The sequence below is a fragment of the Furipterus horrens genome, unplaced genomic scaffold, assembly GCF_987537825.1.
Source record: "Furipterus horrens unplaced genomic scaffold, mFurHor1.1.pri manual_scaffold_2, whole genome shotgun sequence".
NCBI classification, from domain to species: domain Eukaryota; kingdom Metazoa; phylum Chordata; class Mammalia; order Chiroptera; family Furipteridae; genus Furipterus; species Furipterus horrens.
Window position 1 is genome coordinate 102796421 of NW_028327172.1, and position 14404 is coordinate 102810824.

Here is a 14404-nt window from a genome sequence, read left to right on the forward strand (position 1 = left end):
ATCCAATAAACTACTAAGCGTGTTTGGCTGTGTGAAGAAGCTGAACATGGACCACAGTACAGTACCTAGTCCCAGCAGAGAGACAGGAGAGTGGGACATGGGGAAAATTATCTGAGGTTGCCAGCTGAGTGCCCTTCCAATCTTTAGATGTGGACAGGGTGATTTCATTTGACATCTACTTGATATAAATTGTTAGAATTGCACCTTGCCCACAGTGTTTGGAATTGTAAAATCTTAATTAGTGCAATGTCAGCCAATTCAAATAAAATCATTCCCAAATTACCAGTGTTGCAGAGGAGAAAGCACTAGGAAATATTAAACTAATGCCTTCTCAGTCTCCTACATAATTTACATTTTGAACCCAATTAGCTAAGGAGGTGAGAACTTGAACTCACTTCATCTCCTCCATTTCATGCCTCTTTTCTTGCAGAAATGGTGCTAGCAAAGCAGGAAATAGGGAGAGGATGTAATTTTAGTCCACTAATTCCTAGTCATCTAATTCCCATTATTACTTTCAAATCTACTTGCATTCTTCCTGCCATGTCCTAACTCAAGACTTCACTTATTCTTTATTGAAAGTTTGCATTGCCTCTTAAACCATCCCTTGCCTAGAATCTCTTTTATAACTAGCAAAACTTTTTTCACATTGCCCACAAGGATATCTACCAGCACCTTTAGTGACTCCTAGGAGCCTAAAGCAGTTCTGAAACAAGGACATGTAACATGATCTGTCAGTCTTTAAGAAAATATAGGTCAAAAGCTTTACCCAAGACCTACAAAATTGAAATCTCTTGGGTTAGGACCTAGGTGGATGTTTAGAGAAGATCTCTAGGTCATTCTAATGGCCACAGCCAATTAAGAAAAGATGTCCTACATGATAAAACCTAAATTATTTTGTATGACATATATAGCCCTTCAGTATTTGTTTCTTACCTCAGACATTCTCAGATGACATCATATATATATTTTTTTTTAATTTTGAGATTTTTTAAAATTTGAAGGTAAATCTTAATGCTATTAAAGTCACAAATATGCTCATTTAAATACCCAATTCTATTTATCTAAAACACACAATGCAAACATACAAGTATCTATTCTCTCCACATGTTAGAGCCCATTCATTTTATGGTTTGGAAATGGGGAGGATAGATTCCCGTTAAACTGCGAGTCAAGAGGTGTTTCTTTACAGTTAACTTTAGCAAAATTCATACAGAAGTGATTAACAATGATCTTCTTGTTAACTCACAAGGAAACACCTTCAAAACTGCATTTTGTTAAAGTTTCTGTACTAAAATGTAAAAAAACTGAACTACACAAATATTGAAAAGTTAAAAATTCCTTCATTTTTTTCCTGGTACCACTACCACAATTTACAGGGCAATATACCTGATATATGAAAAGAAAAAGAAAAAGACAAAGCTACAACAGATAAAAGACCTCAGGAATGTATATCTAATTGACACTACATTGCATTAATGAATAGCTGCACTTTTTGCAAACTGTGGCTATGACAGTCCTGAACAAGAACGGTTTCCTGTTTAAGCTGCAGTAACTTTTCTGACTATGGATCATCGTTCCTTCTGTGGCAGATTTTTATAGTTTCTCTAATACATTTGGGATGATTGTCTCAAAGTAACCTGCAGCTCTCCTGACAACTCCTGTCTCTCTCTCCTGCTAAGAACTGTAGCCCTTTTCTGCTGAGTTTTTAGAACCTTCTGCTACCCTATCCACCACTTCCACCACCAGATCCATAACCACCACCATATGGGCTGCCCAAGCTTCTTCCACCAAAACTGCCCCCACCTTTCATGGGTCCATAATTTGCTGCTGTCCACTGTAATTTCCAAAATAATTATAGTTCCCACCACCACCGTAGTTACCACCGAAATTTTCTCCTTCATTGTAACCATCATATCATCATATCCACCACCATTACCACCATATCCACCACCTTGGTTTCCATATTCTGGTCCACCACCACCATAGCCTCCTCTACTATGGTATCCAGGACCACCACCATAGTTACCACCATCACCTCCAGATCTTTTATATACACCATCACCTCCTCCATAACTACCTCTGCTACCACCTCCACCATAGCCTCCTCTTTCACCAAATTTTCCACCATGGCCAAAGTTACCACCATCAGCTCCAAAGTTTCCTCCATGACCCATAAAGCTGCCAGATCCACCCCCACGGCCTCGTTGCAATCCAGCAGACTGCATTTCTTGTTTAGAAAGGGCCTTTTTCACTTCACAATTATGCCCATTAATTGTGTGGTATTTCTGAACGACAGTTTTATCAACTGTATCATGATCATCGAAAGTTACAAAAGCAAATCCTCTTTTTTTTTTCACATTCTGCCTATCTTCCATAACTTCTATGGTTTCAATCTTGCCCTATTTTTCAAAGTAGTCTCTCAAATTATATTCTTCTGTATCTTCTTTAATACCACCAACAAAAAATTTCTTCACTGTTAGATGGGCACCAGGCTTTACAGAATCCTCTCTAGAAACTGCTCTCTTTGGTTCCAATATACGCCCATCAACCTTGTGTGGTTGAGCACACATTGCTTCATCCACCTCTTCAACGCAAGAGTACATCACAAAACCAAAGCCCCAGGAACGTTTGTTTGGGGGTCTCTCATCACCACTCAATCTGTGAGTGTGCCCCATTTCTCAAAATGTTCTCTTAAACTATCATCTGTAGTTCCAAAGCTCAAACCACCAATAAACAGTTTTCTCAACTGCTCTGGTTTCTTTGGATCATGGGCCTCCATTTTGAGACCAGACTCACCTCTTCCACCTCGAGTTCAATATGGGACTGAGAGCAACATTATATATTTTTTTCTTCATCAATATTGAACTCCTTTTAGCTTGAGGAACACATTTTTCTTGTCTGCCTCAGAGCCTTTGCACTTGATGTTACCTCTGACTAGACTGTCTTTTCTTTGAGTCATTCACCTGGAAAAAGCCTACCTGTCTTTCTAGCTTTGCTTTCTCTAGCCTTTCTGTCCTTCTTAACAATAACTCATGGTCTCTTTTATGTGTTCTCTGTATATTTTGTCCATAGGTCCATTATACATACTATCATACTGTTGTGTTTGTTTGCATGTTTCCTTCCAAGAAATGAAAAGTGATATTTGAATCTCTATTTTCCCATAACTTGACTCTAAGTATACAGTAAAATAAATATTTGTCAAGTGAAATTATGAGTAAAGAAATGAATGTGTGAATGAATAGCAGTGATTGAATAAAGCTAGTAGATGAGGAAACTGTGAGCTATATATAAACACAAGCTTTTGCTGCAGCCTTTTATGTTTGAATTGTGAGTACAGGGCATCCATATGTTAAGAAGACACTATTTTTTTTCTTTTAGAATATCCAAAACCCTTTTTATATGCCCCAGTATGTTTATGTAATTGAAAGCAAAGCTTTCTGTAGAACTTCTCCTATGCTGACTTCTAAGGCTGGGAAATTATAGATGAATAGTAGGATTGCTTATAAAGAATGAATACCTACCAGTGCCTTTACTAAAAGGAGAATGTGCTTCAAATATACCACTGAACAAATACAGAAAAATCTCTAAGAATGATGCTGGGAAACCTCAAAAGACCGAGGGTCTGAGTTAAGTGATTTTTTTCTGCCATTTAAGGAGCAGAATTACCAACTTTCAACCTATTCTGTCCTTTTTGTGACCCAAGATTTTTAGCAAAACTTTAACCTGTAAAAAGATGAATGAGTTTAATATGAACACAATACAGTTTTTCATTCCTAATGAGGAAACAGGCTCAGAAAGCTTTGTGCACATCAGGAGCCTTTCTGCTGTTATTCTGATGTGTTTTAATGTGTATAAATGAATCAGAAACCATGTGGATTGAATTTCTATTAAAAATACTTAGTCTTGTGCATAGAGAGAAAGAGCACTGGGGAAAATCTGTGCGGAGTTGGAATGAATGGGGAAGAAGAGATGTTTAATTAAAGCCATGCTGCGACAAGATGAGACCTTTCAATTTCTGGCTGCAAACCCTCCTTGTTTGTGAAATTCTTTTTAACTTTTGCTTCCTTTTAGTTCAGCTTTCCCTTAGGAGTGTGCAACTTGTTTCTCAGCTCTCTGGGACTTCATTACTGTTTCAGTTATGTCGTAGGATATAATAGATGTCACAATGGACACCACCAAATGGGAGCAACTGCATCTGAGTTTTCTATCCCCACCCACCTTACCCTTGGTTGGAGTTGGAGAGGCTGGTCTTGGCAGTTAGTTAAGGCAGAATGTTTCTCATTGCCAACTTAACCATTGCTCTATAGCAGCAGATAAAACTTGGCTATGCAGTCAGCTGACCCATCTGTTGTAGCAGTGAGTTTAGGTGCCAAACAAAAAAGAAAGACAGACTCCTGGTTCCAGTTGGGCTCTGAGGATATTCACATGGCAAGGAAACATTTTCTGTTGAGTATGAATCAGGATGAGGATTGGGAGGAAAATTATATTTAAGAACGTCTGGAAAGTGGAAATTAAATATACTGAATTCTGTTATTCAGAGGCTGGCTATTCCTCTTTGTGAAAGTAAATATCTCCCCTGTTGAATGCTTGTTTTCTTCATGTCTGGTAGTTTGTTCTGCTACCATAAATAGCATGCTGTCTTCACTAATACATTGAATTAACTTAATTTTTCCTCCAAAGACACTGAATTTTTTGTAGATGTTTAGTTCAGTTCTTTCAAGGCTTAAAGAGGTATGAGTTTCACCTTTACAAAAAGTAGGCAGTGACTTCGGCATGATTTCAATAGAACAAGATGAAGAAGAGGATTTTCCTTAAAATTATAAAGATGAATTCATACAGAGGAACATGTTCACTCTGGAGCAGCTGCATTCTCTTCAGCCCTTCCTTTCACTCAAATTGTACCTTGCTTTAGTGGCCTGGGTTTGAAGAGGCCCATCTCTGCACCTGTGCTGTTCTCATTTGGGACAGTTCTTCATCCTCTTCATGATAACCTAGGAAGTCTGCAAGGCATCCCCACTCACTGCTCTGCAGGATTCTCTTAAAGGATGAATATACTTTATTCCATTATTTTTTAAATTTGGTACTGTTTCATAGTTATTTTACAGCTGAATTTTAGTTTTTTTTTTTTTTTTTTTTGTGTGTGTGTGTGTGTGTGTGATTTTTATACCAGTAATGGTATGGGAAATGCATCTTCTCTGTGTACTTTCCTCTCTTCTGCTTCTCAGCCAGTGTTTCTTTCTCTGGCCTTTTCTTTAAGCCTTCTGTTCTAATCTCAGGATTCAGTTTTCAAGATGAGAGTGAAAGAGAAAGAAAGAAAGAAAGAAGGCTACAGTTCAGACAGAGAGAGCTGGAAAAGCACATAGGGTACTTTTCAGCACAACCATCTCACTTCCTCAGGGGGAACATCTAAGGGTTCTGAGGCTGACTTCCTTAAGTTACTCTGAGAGTTGATGGTGCATTTCACCTAAAGGGAGAAACTTTTCACTTATCACTGCAGGGACTATACTCTTGAAACCTCCAAATGTGGCGCCATGGTCTGGCAATGAACTTTAAAAAATGTGAAGTTATATATATTTTAAAAAAGACTGACAAATGTTCACAAAATCACATTTTGTTGCCTTGCTCATATTTAATGAAAATGATACCATCACAATAAATCTGCACTGACTGGAAATCTGGAATAATTTGTTGTGGTGGTTAATGCTCAGAATCTCACAATGTCTTATCCTAGCCTGGGCTTCTAGCTTAGCCAACAAGTTTGTGGTATCTGAACTAAAACCCCAGACTACTGATCAGGGCAGTGGTCCTCAAACTTTAGCATTCATCAGAACCACCTGGAGAGCCGGTTCTGTAGGTCTGGAGTACACCAATCATTTGCATTTCTAATACTCTTCCTAGATGTTATTGATGCTGTGGGACCAGTATCACACTTTAAGAACTACTGCTATAGCAGATGTAGCAGGTTTTATTTCTCTTGATAAAGCAGGCAAATACAACTTGTCTTGCTGAACAATTCTTTATGATATTAAACTTAGATGCTTTATCTTCTACTGTCAAAGGTGTACTCATCTTTTAAGAACCTTTTATGAATTGTATTATTTTATCTCTTATCCCAGAATAATACAAAAATCTCTTTGACTAATATGTGATGGTAACACTAATATCTTCCTTTATAGTTTACGAAATAAATACATATATAATTTATCTAAGCCAAACTCCCTTTAAGGTTGCCATAGCAAATGTAATTTTGCACATTGTATAGAGGTAACTGCTGAGCCTTGTCTAAAGCCATAAGTAACTTAAAATTGCACAACTACTAAGTGCAATATGGCAAGGGTCAGAACTCAGTTTTTCTTACTCCAGGTCCTATGTTCTTTTGACAGGATAATAGTGAAAATCAGTGAACTAAGGGCACCTTTTATTGTCATACAAGATGTGTCAGTCTGCATGACATTGGCTAGGCAGGATATCTGAGGGGTAACCCTGTGGATATTGAACTAAATATTCTCATTCCAAGACTTAACACCATCTTGAATTGACCTGAAGGAGCTCCCTTGAGGTAGACTTTTTTTGTTACTGTTTGAGAGCCCGTAATGGGTAATAGGGATAAAAACAAAGCTCCAAATAACCACAGTTAGAATTGTACAGATCTATTTTCAGGTGCTAAGAGGGCAGCCCTAACAATTTGTAATCAGAGAGGCTGAAAAATCTTCCTAGAGGCTATCCTTTTTTTTTTTTTTTAATTTTATTTTAATCCTCACCTGAGGAAACATTTCTACTGATTTTTAGAGAAAGGGGATGGGAGAGAGAGACTCAGAGAGAAAGAGGTGGGTAGGGGGAGAGAGAGAGAGAGACAAGGGGGAAGAGAGAGAGACAGAGAGGCAGAGACAGAGACATCAATGAGAGAGAAGAACATCAATCTGTTGCCTCCCATGTGCACCTCAATTGGGGATAAAACCTGCAACCTAGGTATGTGTCCTGATTGGGGATTGAACCTGCAACCTTTTGGTGTATGGAATGATGTTCTAACCAAGGTTATACAGGTTATTCTTGAGCAGAGTTTTGAAAAAAGATACTTGATGTTGTTTATGGTAGCGGAGGAGAGTACACTTCTGGTAAGGAAAAAAAAAAAGTAAGTAAAGATTAGTAAGCCTTCTTTCTTTGACAATAGCGAAGACTAAAAGCCTGTATGTGGCAGAAGGATGAGGGCAATTATATAACATAGAAGCCAGTTGAAAAACCAAGATGCCTGTGTCCTTGAGATACTTGGCTAAGGCAGTAGTGACTATATCCGGGGGTTTCCTTAACAGAAGTGAGGCAAATGCCCAAATAAGAAACAACTCTCTAGTCTGCTCTGACTGTTTTTCATAGGAAAGTGTGCTTATAGGGGGATTTGGCACAGAACCTGCAGTTGTGTGAAGTGGCATTAGCAGGTCAGGAATGACTAGAAAGTAGCTGGCAGAATGTTGCATCAGTCAATGTTGTGTGTGCAACTCCAGACACTGCACTGAACAAAAGAATCTGGAAAGTTCTGTGAGAGACTGGACTGTGGGGGATCCACTTCTAGATACCCTTGTAGCAGAAAATTTCCTGTCGTATTTAAAGGTGACGTGACTAGCCTTCCCTAAATGACAGCAGAAATGTCCAGCTCCTAGGAAGGTGATGACAGTGAGCCTATGGAATCACTGCAATTATTCAAGGACTCAGTAGTGATTCTGAAGTGTGTACTTTGCTTCACTTGACATTAGGTTGAGCTTCAGTTGGCTTGTGGCTCACCTCATTTAATGAAAAAAACTGCAATGTTTGAACATGCCTTTGATATGTACATGCTTTTCTCTTACTCCCCCATTATCACAAAGGATGGTTAGAGCCAATGCTATTCACACATAATTATGCTTACTTTGAAATGCATATCCAGCTCCTACACTGAACCTCAGCAATGGGTGACATCCTGTCTATAGTCCCCATTTTGTGGCACTGTCCCCCACTGTTAGGTAAAAGCTGCCTGAAAGACTCCAAAATTAAAATGGAGAATTAATGGAAAGAGTTTCCTAAGTTACAAATAATGGATGATGATTATAAAATTGATGTTAAGTTTTCATTGCATAATTTGATTGATATGACATTTATCATGGTGTCCTCAAACACAACGCTCTTGTGAATAAGTAATTTATCTCACTGAGTCTGTTTCTGCATAAACATTTTGCAATGAAAGGCATAATAAATCTGTGCATAGTGTACGCACAGTGGGCTGCCAAAGCTGCCACCTGTTTAAAGTTTTAATGAACCATTCTGCATTCAACAAAAAGCCTTATCATAATAATGCCAACATTTTGCTTTGCTGCTGCCTTTCATATTCCAGGAATTCTAAGAGACCGTTTGCAAAATTCTCTAAATGGGGCAATTCTGATCTTTTCATTAGAATTGAGCAACAACTGTTAAGCAAGATCCCTCCAAGTTTATATTTACATCTGCAGCTTGGTTGGGGGTTGATGCTTAGGAATCGGGGGCCAAGTTAATAGTGTTGGGTGAGTGGAGAGCCAAACTCCAGTGAAGCAGAAAAAGAACACTGGACAAGGGTCAAGAATCCAAAAGCTGGGTCTTGGTTCCCCTACTGTTATTTGGTGGCCTTTGGGTCCTGAGGATCCATCCTTGGAACACACAGTGCCCTTTCTCAGGGTAAAGCAAGGAGCAGGTTTGTGAGTAAGACAGTGTAAAGCTGGGGTTATGAAGATATAGTGTAGTGGGGTCAAGCAGTGCCTACTTATCTTTTGAAAGTCTTGCTGTGGCAAACAGAGCACTGTCATCTCATTCCTTAAACATACTGTCCTTTAACACTCAAAAGAGATTGTTTTTGTGAAGTACAATAGCATGTTAAGGAAAGTATTCCCATATTCCTACTCCAGTGTTATTAAAAGACAAATACCAACAAGACTTGGAAAGTGGCAGCACATGAAAGAAGCAGACAGAGCTCTGCCTGTCTTGAGGCTAGAACAGAGCCTTCAGGGTGGAAGGACCCTTCTGGGCAGAGCAGGGCATTCACATTGGCGGAATGGTGGTTTTGACAACAGTAGTTTGCTCCTGAACAGCATGGATAGCCTCTGAATCAAGATGCTTTGATTAGATAAAGGTTATTAGCAAAAGACACACGTATGAGTCATTGCTTTTCCTTCTGCTCTGGTCTCTCTTCATCCCCTCACAACATCTTAATGCGCCTTTAATCCTCCATTTTTGTGTTAGCATGTTTATACATAGAGATGTGTCTTGTACCGCTGACCTTGGCAGACAGTCCACACTTTATATGCACATTTGGGAGGTGGAGGGGATTCAAGTTTGTCACTCAAACTAGTTGGGCACACAGCCTTTACCTCTCTGCTGTCCCTTAGAGTGACAACCAGGAAACAATGGGCTTAATTAGCCTGTTCCATCCTTTGGACCTGGCAGGCAACTAATGATGTGTCCATTCTTGCTGCTGCTGCTGCTACTGATGCTGCTGTTGACAGTGAAGTGAGTTTTAGCCACAAACTGTTGTGAGTCCTCTGTTAATATTTCAATGGTAATACCCCTTAGATCTTTTCATTTCTTTGAATGGTGATCCCTCAAAAGGAATGAAGTCCAGGTTACTAGCTGACGAGTGATGCCATGGGTACACATAAGTCTGTTTAAGTCAGGGATACACTTTTTCTCAAATGTCAGGAAAACAAATATGAATCAACTATGTATTGGTATTATGTATAATTTTTCAATTTTGCAGACTCTTTTTTACTAAATTATTTTTAAAAGGGTTATAATTCCATGTGAAAAGCAATATCAAAGCTTGACATAATCAGCAAGAGATCTGGGTCCAGTGCCCAAATTTGTTTTTATTTATAATACTTAAAAAAAATTTTATGAGACATATAATAAAAGGCACAGACAAATAAAACATCAAAACAAGAACTAAATATAAAGGGATTGGAGAAATATAATTAATACCAGAAAGCTTAGCCTTATTCAGACTATAATTCTACGAACTCAGGGTTGAAAAGAACTGTTCAGCCATTATGTATTCCTCAAACTGCAAAAATCAGTGTGAAATAAAATGTAACTATATTTTTATATTATTTCTATTAATGTAAATTGCAAATTCCTATCCTGACTGATGTACAAAATATGATTACACAATTCTTAGTCATTTTCAGATTTATAATTATTTGAGACAGGATTTTCCTTTCCCTTCTTTGTCTCCATGATGAGCACTATGTTCTAGGAAGTTCATGGTATAGTACTAGGGAGGAATCAAGACTCTGTTGGTAGCCACTATGATGGAAATCATTCCTTCAGAGAAATTCCTTCTGCATGCTTATATCTGTTAAGATAATGTCCAGGCTCTTACTCCTCTCTTGTCTTTAGTCCATTAATTTTCTATCTTACTCAACATATCAAACCCTCTGTTTGTACTCTCAGCTAACCTCCAGACCCTCCTTTGACACATAATAATTTAACAGCTCCTGCATGTTCCCAGGAATCCTACACTTTATGAATACTGCACCATGCTGGGATGGTGTAAGACATCCTACCATTTGCTTTCCAGACTAACTGACCTTTAGTCTAGGCTCCAGGGTGTCAGGACACAAGGTTCTTTCTCTGAGAATCTCACTGGTATATATCTCTCTTGTTTTTCCTTTGATTCTTCTCTCATTACAGGTCCAAGTTTGTAGTCTTTTTTAATCTCGTTAAAAGTGGAAATAAGAAGTAGATAAGAAAAAATGTATTAGGTGTGCCTAATTAGATATTTTGTCATAATCCTGTCTAAAGTTTTAGAACTTTGCTACTCATTTGAAGTTTTTCCTCTCTGATTTGACTCCCCTCTGACAAGATAAAAGAGTCCTTCCAGAGGTCTAAATGTGACATGGTCATGATCCAGTGAGAAAGCTCAGGAAAATCACATTATCAACACCTATATCATCTAGGCACAATTATCTCAATACAGCAGTCCCCCTCTATATCGCAGATCACTTATCGCGGCCTCATTGTATCGCGGGATTTTTAAAAATATTACATTTAATTATTTATCGCAGATTTTTTGCTATATCACAGGATTTTGCGGTACTGTATACATATGTTCTTAAAGTTATATAGATTAAGAGTGTAGAATATGTTTAAGAACATAAGTAGTGTTTATAAAAGTGTGGAAAAGGTTAATAAGGGAGTGGGAAAGGTTAATAAGGGACTGGGAATGGTTTATAAGTGTGTGGGAAGAGTTTTTAAAGCCTTAGTATATATATATAAATACTAAAATAAATATAAGGTTCCTACTTCGTGGATTTTCACCTATCGTGGGGGTGTCTAGAACATAATACCCGCGATAAGTGAGGGAATACTGTACTATGATTCTGGTTGACAGAAGCAGTACCAGACGACTGTCTAGCCTCTGCTTTAAAGTATCATTGGCCAGAAACTACTGGCATCCAATTATTCCCTTTCTGTTCTGGAACAACTATTTAAAAACTTCTTTTATTATTATTATTATTTTTAATATACTTTATTGATTATGCTCTTACAGTTGTCCCAATTTCTTTTCCCTTTGTTGCCTTCCACCCAGTGACCCCCTTCCCTCCAGTTGCCCCCCTCTTAGTCCATGCCCATTGGTTGCGAATATAGTTCTTCTCAACATCTTCCTGTCTACTCCACTCCCTCCTACTAAGCTTCTTAATTCCTGTACCATCTCCCTCCGTATCCTGTCTTCCTCTTCCCTGTTGACCTCCCCTCAAAATGTTCCCTATACCTATAATTTTTTTCCCACTCTCGTTACCTAGTTTGCCTTTGTTTTGATTCCAGCTTCTGTTGTTGGTTGTTGTGATACAGTTTTCATTTTAATATTCATAATTTTGATCCTCTTTCTCCTAAACAAGTCCCTTTAACATTTCATATAACAGTGGTTTAGATTGATGAACTCCTTCAGTTTTACTTTGTCCTGGAGGCACTTTCTCTGCCCTTCTATTCCAATGACAGCTTCGCTGGATGGAGTAATCATGGTTGTAGGTTTTTGCTTTGCACTACTTTGAATATTTCTTGCCAGTCCCTTCTAGCCTGCAGAGTTTCTTTTGAGAAATCACCTGATTGTCTTATTGGGACCCCTTTGTATATAATTCTCTTCTCTCTTGCTGCTTTTAAGATTCTCTCTTTATCCTTAATTTTTGACATTTTGATTATAATGTGTCTTGGTGTGGTTCTCCTTGGGTCCAATTTTTTTGGAACTCTCTGTGCTTCCTGGACCTGTAAGTCTATTTCCTTCCCCAAGTTAGGGAAGTTCTGCTTCATTATTTTTTCACATAATTTTTCAATTTCTAGTTCTTCTTCATCACTTTCTGGCAACCCTATGATTTGGATGTTGTCCTGCTTATAGCTGTCCCATAGGCTTCTGAGCCTCTCCTCATTTTCCTCACTTTTGTTTCCTCTTTCTGCACTGGTTCCTTTCCTGTGTCCCAATTTGTTGATTTGATCCCTGGTTTTCTTTCCCTTACCACTAGTTTCATATGTATTTTCATTCATTTCATCAGGGCTAGTCTTCATGCCTTCCCCATCTTGTTTAAGATCTGATTTTAGGTGTGTAAACATTTTTATAACCAAAGCTCTGAACTGTGCCTCAGAAAGATTTCCTATCTGCTGAGCCATTATATTAGATATTTGCTGTCTGGTCAGCTGAATCAGTGGGATCTCTATCATGATCTGTGCTATCCTGACAGTTTGTGTTTACCTTTGCTTCCTGGGCAGGGCTGTCACACCTCCTACACTAGAGGGGGCAGAGCCCTGTGCACTCCTCACAACTGGGTGACCCTTCTCATCACACTGTGGTGTTTTGCATGGGGTTGGGGGTCCAAGATGGATTTCTGCCATTTCCTTTCTGCTGAGAGACCAGGAGCCTCCTCCTGCATCCCCATGCCCTCTAGCCCTCACAGTCTGAGGCAATGGGGGTCTGCCTTCCCTGGCACTGGAATTGCAAGCTGATGGGTTTGGTCTGCAGCCAGAGGTGCTGCCCAGGCATTTCTTACCTTACCTTAAATACAGGTGTCTGTGCTTACCGCCGTCCTGCTGCTGTCACCACAGCTGCCACTACCAGTACAGCTTGAACTCTCTGTCCTGGCTTCACCCCTCCTACCCATCCACTTTTTTATAACTTCATAAGTTGGACTTCCATGTAGCTTTATTTTCTGGAACTTCTGGTTATTTCTTGTTTTGCAGTAGTTGTATTCCTTCTTAGTTGTGAAGGGAGATGGAGTGTATCAGCCTAGGCCTCCATCTTGGCCAGAAGTTCTGAAATAACTTTTTTTTTAACTTAATTTTTTTAAATTAGTTTATATTTAATACTATTTTGTATTAGTTTCAGGTGTACAGCATAGCAGTTACATAATCAGTTTACCAAGTATTCCTGTGATATGTCCAGTACCCAACTGGAAGCATACATAGTCATTAGAATATTATTGGCTATATTTCCTATGCCTTACTTTACATCCCCATGATTATTCTGAAACAACCAACCTGTCCTTCTCAATCCCTTTGCCCTTTTCACACAGTTTTCAAAAACCCTTCTCCTCTGGCAATTATTAGTCTGTTCTCTGTATGTATGAGTCTGGTTCTCTTTTGTTTTGAACAAGTCTTACTTTTTATTTTATTTTATTTTTTAAGTATATTTTATTGATTATATTGTTACAATAGTTCCAATTATTTCCCCTTTGCGCCCCTCCGCCCTGCACCACCCCTACCCCAATAATCCCCCCCCAAGTCCATGCCCATGGGTCATACATACAAGCTCTCCTGCCTCACCCTTTCATATATTCTTCTTCTTTTTTTAAAAAAATAATTAATTAATTGTTTTAACAATAAAATATAACAATCCCTCCCTCTCAGACTTAAGACCCTTTATAATCTTATAAAGGACAATGGGCGAAGGTCTCGAGCTCCTCTAGTTGCTTCAAGCTGGACATGGTCATCATCCTACCTACCCTTGGGTCCAGACATCCCTAATAACAGTGGGGGTGTGGAGGGAAGGATGGCCTTCCCACATGGGGAAGGATCATGCAGACTCCAGGTTGGTTGGCTGTCCCCAGACAACAGCATGCTTGATTTAACAGACTGGCATCATTGTTGTATTCTGGAAGTAACAGATTTGGCAACAGGGTTAAAGGACATCATTCAGTCCATAACCACTAGATGACAAAAGACAGGTATTAATTTTTCAATGTCCCACATTAGGGAAAAGAAGGACTTCTTTGGAGGAAGGTGTGCCAGGTACGTCTCACCTGTCCAAAACGTTTTTGCTCATTATACTTAGTTCGGGCTGAGGGAAATATTTTAGGTTTCCCCCATCTCAGATCTCTGTGCTCTTTCTGTCCAAGCCATTAGGACAGAAAAGAGAAACCAG

At 38.9% G+C, this 14404-nt stretch overlaps 1 protein-coding gene and 1 pseudogene across 1 annotated transcript in view; one reads left to right on the plus strand and one right to left on the minus strand.

The window, feature by feature from the left end:
- Nucleotides 1–14404, plus strand: part of ARHGAP24 (Rho GTPase activating protein 24) — a 638162-nt gene that overhangs the window by 266473 nt on the left and 357285 nt on the right. The window lies entirely within an intron of this gene.
- LOC150019203 (heterogeneous nuclear ribonucleoprotein A3 pseudogene) lies at nucleotides 1673–2779 on the minus strand (annotated as a pseudogene).